This window comes from Triticum dicoccoides, chromosome 1B (assembly GCF_002162155.2).
Source record: "Triticum dicoccoides isolate Atlit2015 ecotype Zavitan chromosome 1B, WEW_v2.0, whole genome shotgun sequence".
NCBI lineage: Eukaryota > Viridiplantae > Streptophyta > Magnoliopsida > Poales > Poaceae > Triticum > Triticum dicoccoides.
Genome location: NC_041381.1, coordinates 378847417 through 378859133, shown reverse-complemented (window position 1 = coordinate 378859133; position 11717 = coordinate 378847417). Strand labels below are relative to the sequence as shown.

Genomic DNA, 11717 nt, shown 5'->3' with positions numbered 1-11717 from the left:
ATAAATAACTATAAACATATATATAAATGATAATATAATAGCATGAAATAATGATAATAAAAACGTACGTTTGATACGTATCACATGGTCTCCCCATAGTGCAACTTCATGGTCGTTTTGATTTTGGAAGCACAATATTTTCATCTATCTAGATTGGCATGTCCATGCATCAACACCTTGGATGACATCTGTATGTTTTCCTCGTTTTCATTTGGGAAGCACTTTCATTTTATCCAAGGTGTGATGTGGACGCATCAGGGCCTTGTATATTTCTTCTTTGGATTTTTCACTTGCTAAATAACCTGCTAGACAAGATGCAATTATTTTAAACAATTATAGAGAGTAACATTTACCTTATAAAAGCCTGAAGAAGAGCTAGGTACGACGAAGGTAGCCACGCCGCCCCTAAATCGCTATCAACAGTGCTGCCGCCACCGCCTGTAAATTTCGTGCCCCGCCGAGGACATTTTAGTCTTTTCACGTGTAGGGGTATAAATTACAGTCCGTGGAGAAACAGGCAGCGACACCCCACGCGCGTGCACCTCCTTAACCCTAGCCGCCTCCCCACCTCAGCCCCCCGGTCCCCGGCGGCTCCCCCCTCGTCCTCACCCTCTCCCTCTCTTTCTCTCTCCCCCCGCCATTGTCGACCCCCACGGTTGGTTCGCCGCCTTCCTCTTCTTCGCCATCGACGTGGACGTTGGCATGCGCGCGCGGGCGGCAGAGCTTGCTGGCCGGCTGCGTGGCGCGCCCGTGCTGTACTGCCAGAAGAGCTTGATCCGCCGGCACCGGCCAGGCTCTCGACTGACGGGCTCGCCGGGTCGCCGCCCCTCACGCCGCGCCGGCTAGGGGCGAGAAGGCGGAGGCGGGAGCGGCTGCTTCGGGCCCCGATCTGGGGAGGGTATGAGGCAGGGGAGGACGCCGTCCCTTTCGTTCCCTCTCTGATTCGCCCTCTTCCCTCTTTCCTCTTTCCATCCCTCACTTCGCCCTCAGGTCCGAGGCAACGAGTTTGCTTCCTCTGCTCCGTTCATGTCATTGAGGTTTGTTCTTCTTCCATCCTCTTCTTTCCTATTCGTGTGTTGTTGATTTTATTTTGATTATAACAATGAATCTCCATAGATTTTCCTATACTCAGCAGAAAACTTAGATCCCTTCTTCACTGGTTTCTTCTTCCTTCTCTGTAGATTTTCCTATACTCAGCAGAAAACTTAGATCTCTTCTTCACTGGTTTCTTCTTCCTTCTCTGTAGCTTTTTCCTTGGCCATAGCACCACATTTGCGGCAGCACACCAGAGTCAATTTGGTTGACTAGCAACAGAGCAAAGGTGAGGTAATTCCTAATCTGACAATTAATTGCCTACATTTTCCTATCTTCAAGGGGCTGCTCTTTGATTCAGAGTAAAATCAGGTCTTCACCTATGGAGGAGGTAGATACTGACGGAGTGTATATGACCAGGTGTCCTCCAGGTTCTGCATCATCAGTGTGTACCTCTAGATTCTGCATCATTAGTGAGCAACTTACCTAAGGTTAGTTTTCTTTGTACTTCCAGCCCACTCTGCTCCCATTTCTCTCTCATATTCACATTAATCAGGGGCTGCTATCTGTGCAATCATGATGGTTTCTTTATGCCATCAGACCCCATCCTGTAGTGTCATTTTCCTCTCATCAGGTAGGAGAGTTTTAATAGATATATTGATAGCAAACAATAGCATTAATAAGAACCCGGTATATGGTGGTTTTCTCTGGGTTTTCTTTAAACAGTAGCCCATATCTAATTTTCCATTAATTTAACTTTGGTGAGTGAGTCCCACTTAAAAAAAAGCCAATGGAAAGTGTGTGATGCATTATCTACCTTTGAACTACCTACTTCTTGAACATTTCCATTTAGATTGCTTACGCCTTATGTGCTTTTGCATTTTAATGCAGCAAATCACCCTGCCCTACGAACCACCATTGCAAGCTGTTCACTTAACCTTCCAAAGCCAAGGTTCCTGTGTCGGCTTCTGTCGATAGTAGAGAAAGTACTTCAGTTGAAGATGCTATTGACCTATATCCAAGGAAGATGTTAGTGCTTCTGTTAAATTCAACTACTATTTTTCCCTGTTACAAATTTCTTCCACTGATGATCCCCACATGAAAAATAGGAAACTAAGCTGGATGGTGAGAATGCTGATGCTGTGGTTACCGGAGATGAGAAGAACATGCAGTCTGACCAAACCTAGCCTAAGAGGTAGGAAATCTCTCTTACATCAAAATCATTGGTTGGCAGTTGTACTGTGTTATTTGGCTCTTTAATGCTGGTTACTGAAATCTTGCTTACCTTGCTTGTTGACTACTAACAGATTATAATTATCTCTTCTAATTGGCTTCTTGGGCCGATGGCGCAACAATAAAATTTATATATTGCTTTTCTTGCTTACCTTGCTTGTTAACACAGACAGCAACGCCACGTTCTTACTATGTTCCATTAAAGCAGATAAGAAGATAATTTATTTTGGGTAAATTTATTAATTGCTTTTCTTCTCCAAGCTCACCAACCTAGCTTTAACCAAAAAAGAAAAGGAGCAGGCTTGATTAGCTTAAAAAAGAAAAAGATTTCAAAACGGTGTGGTGATAGAATTATGTTCAGCTTGTTGCTTTGGGTTATTCTTGATAAGCAATTGGGTAGTGGTTGCTGTTTACTCATAATGGATGGATTGGTGGGAATGAGTTTATGAAAGCGTAATTCAACTGTTTATGGAAGTAGTTGGATGAACATGCATGCTGTATGCAACTAAACTGATCTGGTTGCTTACCTGCAAAAAATAAACTGATCTGGTTGCTTGGAAATCTTCACCTAATATGTTGTGCACTGGTCTGCATTTATATTAGCAGTTGTGTTTTTATTTTTCTCTTTGTGATAGTTTAAGGTGAGAACAGAGTATTTATACTTGGGGCACGGACTACATACTTTTCCTAAGTTTTTAGGTGTGACCATGGGATACACCTACTGTATTTAAGGCGTGTTGTTCTTTCTTGAATAAGGTACTGCGTTGTGCTTGAATGCAATTGTCTTGATTTTGACAGCAACCGAACCCAATCAACAATTAGTAGAAGTAGTTATGAGATGAGGCAGAGGAGAGCAGAGAGGACCGGAGAAGGAGTTGCAGACCTCGCCAACAAGGCCGTGACCCTGCATCACTAAAAAATGCCCCGTATTTGTTTTTCATGCTTGGGTGATGGCTGACCATGGCATGTTCTTATTAGTTCAGGTTAGTTTCTAGCTGCCACTTTGTTTTACCAATTTCAGGTTGCTTCTTCACGAGTTTGTGTGTAGTTCCTTCTGCCCTGGAGCACCTTTGCTCATTGACCACGTTGATTGCTTATCTTTTGTTCCCTTCACGTCATTTGCTTGCACAAGATTTGTTGTTGTAAAAGAATTGCAATTATTTTTGCAGGTTGGTCTCTCCGGTTCTTTTTGCCGATGGCTTGATGTACGCACTGGCAACCTCTTACTGGCATGCCTCTGTTCGAGAGATGGGATATGAAGAAATGGCATTCGGGTATGTTATATCATTTGAAGCAATGACACTTTATTTTGGTTCACATTTCTTTACAGGTTGTTGTATGCAGAGTTTATGAGGTTGCACTGCACCATCAAACTATGCTCCATGTTAAGCAACATCCAGAACTGCCATTATATATTTAATGTAGTAGGTTGATGCAAGTTTGTAACCAGTCATGGATTTAAAATAGGCTTTCTACCTCTTTATTTTGGCCGGCATGTTTTGGCATGTGTTTTTGTCATTGATCTGCTATATATTAATTACATTTGAGTAGACTGTTGACTGAGAAAGCCTGAACATGTTGTGTTTTGATTTATGAGGACTAATAGATAGTTTTCCCTCGGGTTTATTTATTTTCTCTCCACACTTTTAATTCTACATAAAAGTACATTCTATTGTTATTTGTTTACTAATGCAATATATGTACCCTTAGTTGTCTCAACTTCATCAATTTTAGTTTGTGTTTTCTGCGGCGCAGAACACAGTTCAAGGCAGTGCTGTGTCAAAGATCTGTGCCAAATAATTAAGCTGATTGAAATATCAAACTTTGGGTGCAGTCATCTTCAAAGAGGAGTTAGTTTTTTTTTTCAGGGAAAAGAGGAGTTAGGTTATGGTAGGTTTCCAATACGATTGGGCCACATGTCTATAAAAATATTTTCACATGCATAAGTACGAAATTTTTGTTTGGGCATGCATTTCTGTTAGAGGTTTTCGTTTTTGATCTATATTTTTTTCAGTTTTATTCTCAAATTGCACCTTTCTACATTTTGAAACAGAAGGAAGCCTTTCATGCCATTTTTTTGCTCGCGTGTTACTACCTCCGTCCTGATTTATTGATCCCCATTATATTTGTGTCAAATTTTGACCATAAATTTAACTAGCAACATTTTATTAGTTAAATTTATGATCAAAATTTGACACAAAATACGATGAGAACCAATAAAGTAGGACAGAGGTAGTACCTCCTAATGTTGGAAATTGAAGGATATAGTTCCTTTTGCATTATGGGAAGAACGACTGGCCAAGCACCGAATACCGTACCAGTTCAACGCACGGACACATTATTTTCAACCTTTTTTGTATTTACCTTTTTTCGAAGTGTATTTACCTTTTCTTGTTGTTGAGTTCATACTAGTACTATCACGACGCATAAACCATTCCCCTACTCGCATTTCAATGATTGCAAGCATGCATAAAAAGAAAATAGAAATAATCAACCCAAAATATTCTCGCTTTACCTTTCGTTGATCTGCCTGCGGGCATCCTAGTTTCTGCTACATGCACCAAAGAGTGTGGCTGCATCTCCAATAGGGTTTTAGCTCACCTAACGTATCCACTCGGATCTAATCAGTTCTAGAAGGCCCAGCCAAAAGAGCAAGAATACACGAAGGCTCGGTATAGCATAGCAGACGACCAAGCGGCAGGCTTTGGTTAGCGATCTGAAAAAATGTACAGTAAACCAAGCAAATAAACTCGGACTGGGTGTCATGATCCTACCTAGGACCTCTTTTAGAAACCTTCAATCTATTCATTTTTTATGATAGTACAAAAAACATGGGAGGTAACAAAATTACAACCAGATTCACAGACCACCTAGCAACCAGTACAATCACTAGAGCGAGCCGAATGCGTGCCGCTCCCCTCCCTCACTGGAGCTAGGATAACTTTGTTATAGTGGACAATCGGAAGTCATCGTGCTAAGGTCTCACAGGACCAACACATCACAACAGCAACCATCACCGATAAAGAAAGTCGTAAATCGGAAGGATCAAATCTGCAAACACCCAAACAAAGACTAACAAAGACAGGATCCAAACAGATCCACCGAAGACCGGCACAGATCGAACCCCGCGAGATCTGACAGAGACATACATCCACACGCTCTCCGATGACGCAAGACACACCTTTGGGGTGGTGATAGAATGTGGGAGACATATTCCTACTGAGGGACGTCATTGTCGCCACCAAGCCTCAACCAAGACACTAAACCTAATAAGAACAATAACGAGGTCCCTCCCGCCTGTGAGGGGCCGAGGTCCTCCGCACCTTCATGGCCCAAAGGCTATCGGAGATGGGGGTGGACCAAAGGTGACGTCGACGGGAGTAGGAGGAAAGTATGTGATCTTTTTTCTTGTGGATGAGGAAAGAGAAGAGGCTTTTTAAGACGTTAATACCTAGGACTTTTCTCGAGCAATTCTAGTAGAGTCGTCGTACTGGTCGGATTATCATAATAACCGTCATTATGTCAATTTTGGTTGTAAATGTCACTCTAGCAAAGCCGTCATCTTGTACTCGATCGCCATAACTTTTGGAGCGTGATCCAAACCGACCCGCGAGCCTCCATATTTGATGGCTATGGGGATATTTGGAGCGCACTTCATCCGAAAAATGGTTCGACGAAAACGACATTTTTCCTTCTCATTGCTCTTCTCGCCCGCATCGTGCCACCCCTCTCTCCCTCTCTTGTCGTAGTGCCACCTTTGTCCACGCCCGTTTGTCCCCAGTCCTCGACGACGGTGCTATGGATATCGACTCGCACCCTTGCAAATGATTTCATCATATTGGAGTTGAACACAATGAATTCAACGGTCGTTACTCCTCCGATGGCTGACCTCCACCCTGCCGGTGAAGAATCTGATGCAGTGATGCCTATGTCGCCTTGTGGAGGTTGCGGCCTCCCTCCAAGGGACCGAAGAAGAAGACGAGGAAGGGTCGCAACGCTTCCCTAAGCCCTCCTCGCTCCCCTCCCCCCCGCCCGACGGCAGGTGAAACTAGGGCGGCTACCGAATCGGACACCAGAGTAGAAACAATAGTGAGGTAAAAAAATCAATATATGCCTTGAATTCAGTCTATGTTTAACTGAATGTGAGGTGACAATGAAAAGTTGTTTGGAAATTTGCATTTGTTGTTATTTAGTGATTATTTTCTGGATTTGGGGGATCAGCCCTCAAAGACAAAAGATTTCTCAATAGTATAATTGGTGATTCTAGGACAAATGATGCGCAATTATCACATTTTGATCATGAGTTAGGCCAAGATGTGGAATTTGATTAATTCAAGGCATTCGACTTGTCTAAGAAGCAGAAAATAGTTCGGTGAATCAACTTTAAGCCCATTGAGGATATTGCACTTTGTCATGTAATTGGAAGATATTTCTCTCGCTGCGGTCACCGGTAAAGATCAACCGCCCTGAAAGTATTGGAAGCGCATTGAGAAACGCTTTCAAATATAATCTTGGGAGGAGAACGAGTCGTACCCTCAAATCTCTCACAAACCGATGGGACACGATTCCAGATATGTGCAATCGTTATGCAAGTTGTTCGGAGCAAATGAGGCACGCTCCTCCTAGCATTGTTATCATTGAAAAATATGTAAGCAATCTATTGTTTGTATTGCCAGATTTGCATTACTTTGAACATTCTTATAATTTGGATCATTTGCTTGTTTTAGGATAGCATAGCTCAGGAGAGGTACCAACAAACGCCACTGTCAAAAGGAAAATCATTCTGCCTTGAACATTGTTGGGATTTATTGGAAAACCACAAGAAATGAAAGTCCATGAACGATGACGGCAGTCCAAAAACTTGGAAGGGCATGAATTCCTCTTTAGAGAAGTAGAAGTCCATGACGAGAAGTCTCATTTTTAGCATTTATACTCATAGTATAATTCCATACAACAAACTCTCATCAAAAGATTATATTACAAGTTTAGAACCAATTCCCAAAGCAACTTGCGGGGTACCCACTATTTAGGTTATCTTAACATTCACACATGCCATCTCATCAAGGCCCACCACAATACATATGATTTTTTTATTAGTTGATCTTCAGTACTTTTATTTTCTCAACATGCACACATGTCACCTTGTCAAGGGCCCACTCGACATGCATGGAGAAATATTTTCTATTATATTATGTTACTTATATTTAGTAAATATTTTCAACTATACAATAACCAAATATAATATATAATCTATAATTTTAGTTTTTCTTATAACCCAAATATTCATGTTTCATGCAACCGGATCTTATTGAAATATATTGCATCTGATTCCCGCAGTAACACGTGAGGTGTCACGGAGGCGAAGACTCGAACTTGCACGGGCAGCATGCACATCCACAAAACTTACCAGCAGAGAGACCCTCCGTTCTCAAAATAGCTTCAATAGCAAATGAGGTGATTTATGACCATACTTCAAATTTATCAAGTCTAAGGTGTCATACATATCTCATTAGTTATGGAAGGTTGATTACTTTCTTTACTGTACATTGATGTAGTAGGAAATAATGAGGTGCATAGTGACTCTGTCATCTTTACATGAATGAGCTTTGTTTTTTAATACGTGCGAAGAGATGATTCTGTTTATAAAGGAAACCAGATTGAAAACCTAAACACGTTTATGAGGAAACCCGGGCAGAAAAAAGATACAAGAAACAATGGGAAAAAGAACTCAAATACAAACTTACAACATAACGTAAAGAGGAGAGGGGGAGTTGTCAAAAAAAAGGGAGAGTGGGGTCCGCTACGTAAATATATTACTCAAACTTAGCCATATGCAAATAGACGATTAAGTATATAAGGACAACTAGAAGCAGAACCTAAACAACTTGACCTGTTTATAAAAGAAATCGGGCCAAAAAATATATACATGTAACAAGAGAAATAGAAAAAAAAATCCAAATACAAAGTTACCACACGACGCAAGGGTCAACCATTAGATAGTCGAGGGAAGCAACAACGGTTATGTTATATAAACATATAAACATATAGAGAGAATCACAAGCAAAAGAAATATCAACAAGACAGGAAAATGCGCCGGGAGGCAGCACAAAGGTAAACACAAAGGTGGCAAATGAGAAGTCCAACATCTTCAAAGAAAAAACCAAAAATTCGCAGGGGCACCCATGTGCCGGAGCACGCATCTATGCAGTCGTGCCCCGCCGCCAGATTAACTCACGATTCGTGAAGTTGTTGGATCTTGCACGAGCGCACACCAAGTTTTAAGTTTTAGTTTCTGAAACTTATGATTTTGACGTTTTTCGTAGATTCTGAACCTATGATTTTGTCATTCGCTCGCACTAAGTTTTAGATTTTGACGTTCGCAGTTTCTGAATCTTGCGATTTTATCAGTCACTCGTCTAAGTTGGAACGACTAAAACTTAATGAAGTTTTTTATAAATCGTCAAAACATGCTCAAAGTGGATACTATTTGAAAGCCCTCGTCACAGACAACATGAATATAAATACAAAACTTAATTTGAACTTTTGATGGAAAAGACATGAAAGTTCTAAATTCGAAAGCCAAAAGAAAAAACACGCGTGAGGGGCTCGATATCCCCTCACCTGCGTACCAGAAATCCCCTCCCCACAAAAACCAACAACGCAATGAAACCCGAGGTGCCATCATTAACAATCCTTGTAGTTCTATGTACAATGGTCTATGTCAGCACGTTTTAATCAGGAACATTAACTCTTTTTTAACTGTGATGAATGTTAATGGCATCTCCAACGCAAATCACCATATTTGGATCGGAGGGTACATACATTTTTAGGCATCGAATGTGAGAATTGGTTTGGACCGGTTCAGACGTTCGAAACCACGCAACCCGGACCATTGAGGGGAGCTATGGGAAAGTCCGGATGTCCACCACGTCGAACTCCAACGTCGGACCCACCCCAAAATCCGGCGGTCCGCCTACTCGCATTTATGCCGCCATGACAACAGATAAGCCTACTGTAGCTTTAAAGCTAGTCGACCGCCTCTGCACAAATCCTATTTGCACACTCCTCCTCTCTCACATCTTCACTAGATGATGCACACTCCTCCACTCACAAACCTCCATCGTACGCCGCACGAACCCTAGCCAATGATGGGCAAGAAGACGAATGTCTAGAAGACTCTGACATGGTCGCTACTCGGAACAACTATCGTCGCGCCAGGATGGTGGATCCAGGGAAGCTCCAAACCGTGTTCTTGCCGGTGCACACGGTCATCGGGCCCGTCATCATCCACGACTCCGTCCACTATGAAAGTGGAGCCGCTCTCCTCGGGTGAGGAAGAGCAGAGGCCGCCCTTGCTCGGCACGGACGGAGAGGAGTTCACCGCGCAAATGGAGGAGGCGCTACGTCGGTCCCTTCTCAAACGACGTCATGAATCGTTGCACCCTCCACGCAACCGTGGCATCCAAATCAGACGCCACCGCGTGAAGGAGGACGCGCCATCTCCTTCACACAACCACGACATCCAGATCAGACACCGCATGAAAGACGAGCCGCCATTGCCGCCACGTTGTGGCGGCACCCGTTCCTCCCCGCCGTCGTCCAAGCTGCCCTTGTGATTCCACGACTACCTCAAGGGCGCAGGTGCCGGTCGTCGCCTCCTGGTCTAAGTGCAAAGCCAAGGCGGAGGCGCGCCACAAAGTGTGGCGCAATGCCACCATCGAGTCAAACGCCCGCCGATGTTGTGGATTCAACACGCAACTCCTCCAACCGGGGATCACAGAGTCCGAGCACCCCAATTCATCTGAGCCGCCGCCGCCGAAGACAAGCGGCCAAGGCGGCCGAGTATATGGGCGCCACGAGCGCGCCGTGGCGCCTAGTGAGCCTTCCGCCATTGACGGACAACGGCTCAGACGACATGGACGACGACGGAGGCGGCGGTGGCCTTGGAGGAGATGCCTATGAGGCCACTACCTAATACCTGGTGTAATTTAGTGAGTTTTTTTTTTTGAGTTTTCGTCTGCTTGCTGGTAAATATATTGAACTTTGATGAATTTTCTCCTTTTAGCTTAAGATTCGTCCGTGTTTGTGCTGATCCGTGTCAAATAGACCGGCTGTTGGCGATGTTGGTTTGATGATCCGTGTCGAAGATGCCCTAGATCTTGGTAGAAGAGGCACGAAGGTCTCCGTGTGCCGTTCGCTTGATTTTTTGGTTCACGTGATCCGGTTACACTGGCACTGCTCCTTGCTTACATTAAAGATACACGCACTGCGTTCACATACAACAGCTCGCGAATGGAGCTAATTCGAGCCGCCGAACTCCAAGCCGAGCAAAACCAAGCTGAGCTCGGCGGCTTGCTCGTGCAAATGGGGCCCGTGTACGTTCCCGCGCACCACCTGTGATCAGCCTCGTGACGGGTTTAACCGGCAGCGAGCGACGCCATCATTCCCCCGCAGTTTCCCGGACTAAAAGTCGTCGTCCTCTCATCCACTCCCGCAACTGGATGTAGTACAGTAGTAGGCGGGACCGGATCGCTCGGGGCCACCCGTCTGAGTCTCTGTGCTTGTGGGCCCAATCACTGGGTAGAGCGCAAGCGAGTGTACCACGAATGTGCATGGGTTTGGTGGTAGTAGGAGTGAGCACCCGCGGAGTGGGCCAGCTGTAGTAATTGGAGTTTACGGCATATTAAATTCGACAAAAGTAGGGTCCATGTGCGGAGCACGCGATGCACACTGGAAAGAGCTCGTCGCCTTCCTTCCCCCAAGTCCACGGTCCACGTTCCGTGGTTTTGTATGTGTTCTGTTGTTATCTGCCGTTACGGAGGGGCCGCTGGATCGGCATCTGACGGCTCACTATTCCATCCTTATCCATGGCTCTGCCACGTGAGTGTGAGGAGAACGCACAAAACGGCCTGGACAATGGCTTTCGGATTCGTTCCCTCCGTCCGGGTTTATTGTCTCCTCTCTTATTTTGAGCTAAAATTTAACATGAATTTTAACTAATAAAATGTAAATTATATGTCACAAAAATATATTATCGAAAAATTCTTTCGAATACAAATCCAACAGTATAATTTTTTATAACATATACTTTATATTTTAGCAGTCTATAGATGATCAAAGTCTGGCTTAAAATACGAAGTTGGCCAATAAATCCGGACAAAGGTAGTAGCAAAAAGGGGTAAACGGATAGCCAAGGTATTGCTCTTCGCTGAGTACCCCTACTTCTTATGCTCCCTCCCCTCCGAATTAGTTGCTCTTGATTTGTCTAGATATGGATCACGTTTTAGTGTTAGATACATCAGTGTCTAATATTCGCAATGATCATTTGCAAATTGCTCATGAAATACCAACATATATTGTTCCGGCATTGTGATTCATGGCTGATATGCATACTGAGAAGATCAATGTACCAAATGGGCTATGCGCTCATGTAAGCCATGAACCGATGCAAG

The 11717-nt window shown here is 43.8% G+C and overlaps 1 long non-coding RNA gene across 5 annotated transcripts; it reads left to right on the top strand.

The window, feature by feature from the left end:
- The first annotated feature begins 535 nt into the window (after positions 1-535).
- Positions 536-4021, top strand: LOC119336612. 5 transcript variants are annotated; one of them, XR_005162675.1, is made up of 7 exons: positions 536-1037; positions 1247-1321; positions 1394-1523; positions 1924-2061; positions 2142-2227; positions 3064-3248; positions 3435-4021. It is a non-coding gene; the product is annotated as an uncharacterized LOC119336612 (long non-coding RNA). The 5 variants fall into 5 exon arrangements; XR_005162685.1 differs by having other exon boundaries at positions 1247-1326; positions 1453-1523; XR_005162680.1 differs by having other exon boundaries at positions 1247-1326; positions 1405-1523.
- Positions 4022-11717: the final 7696 nt, after the last annotated feature.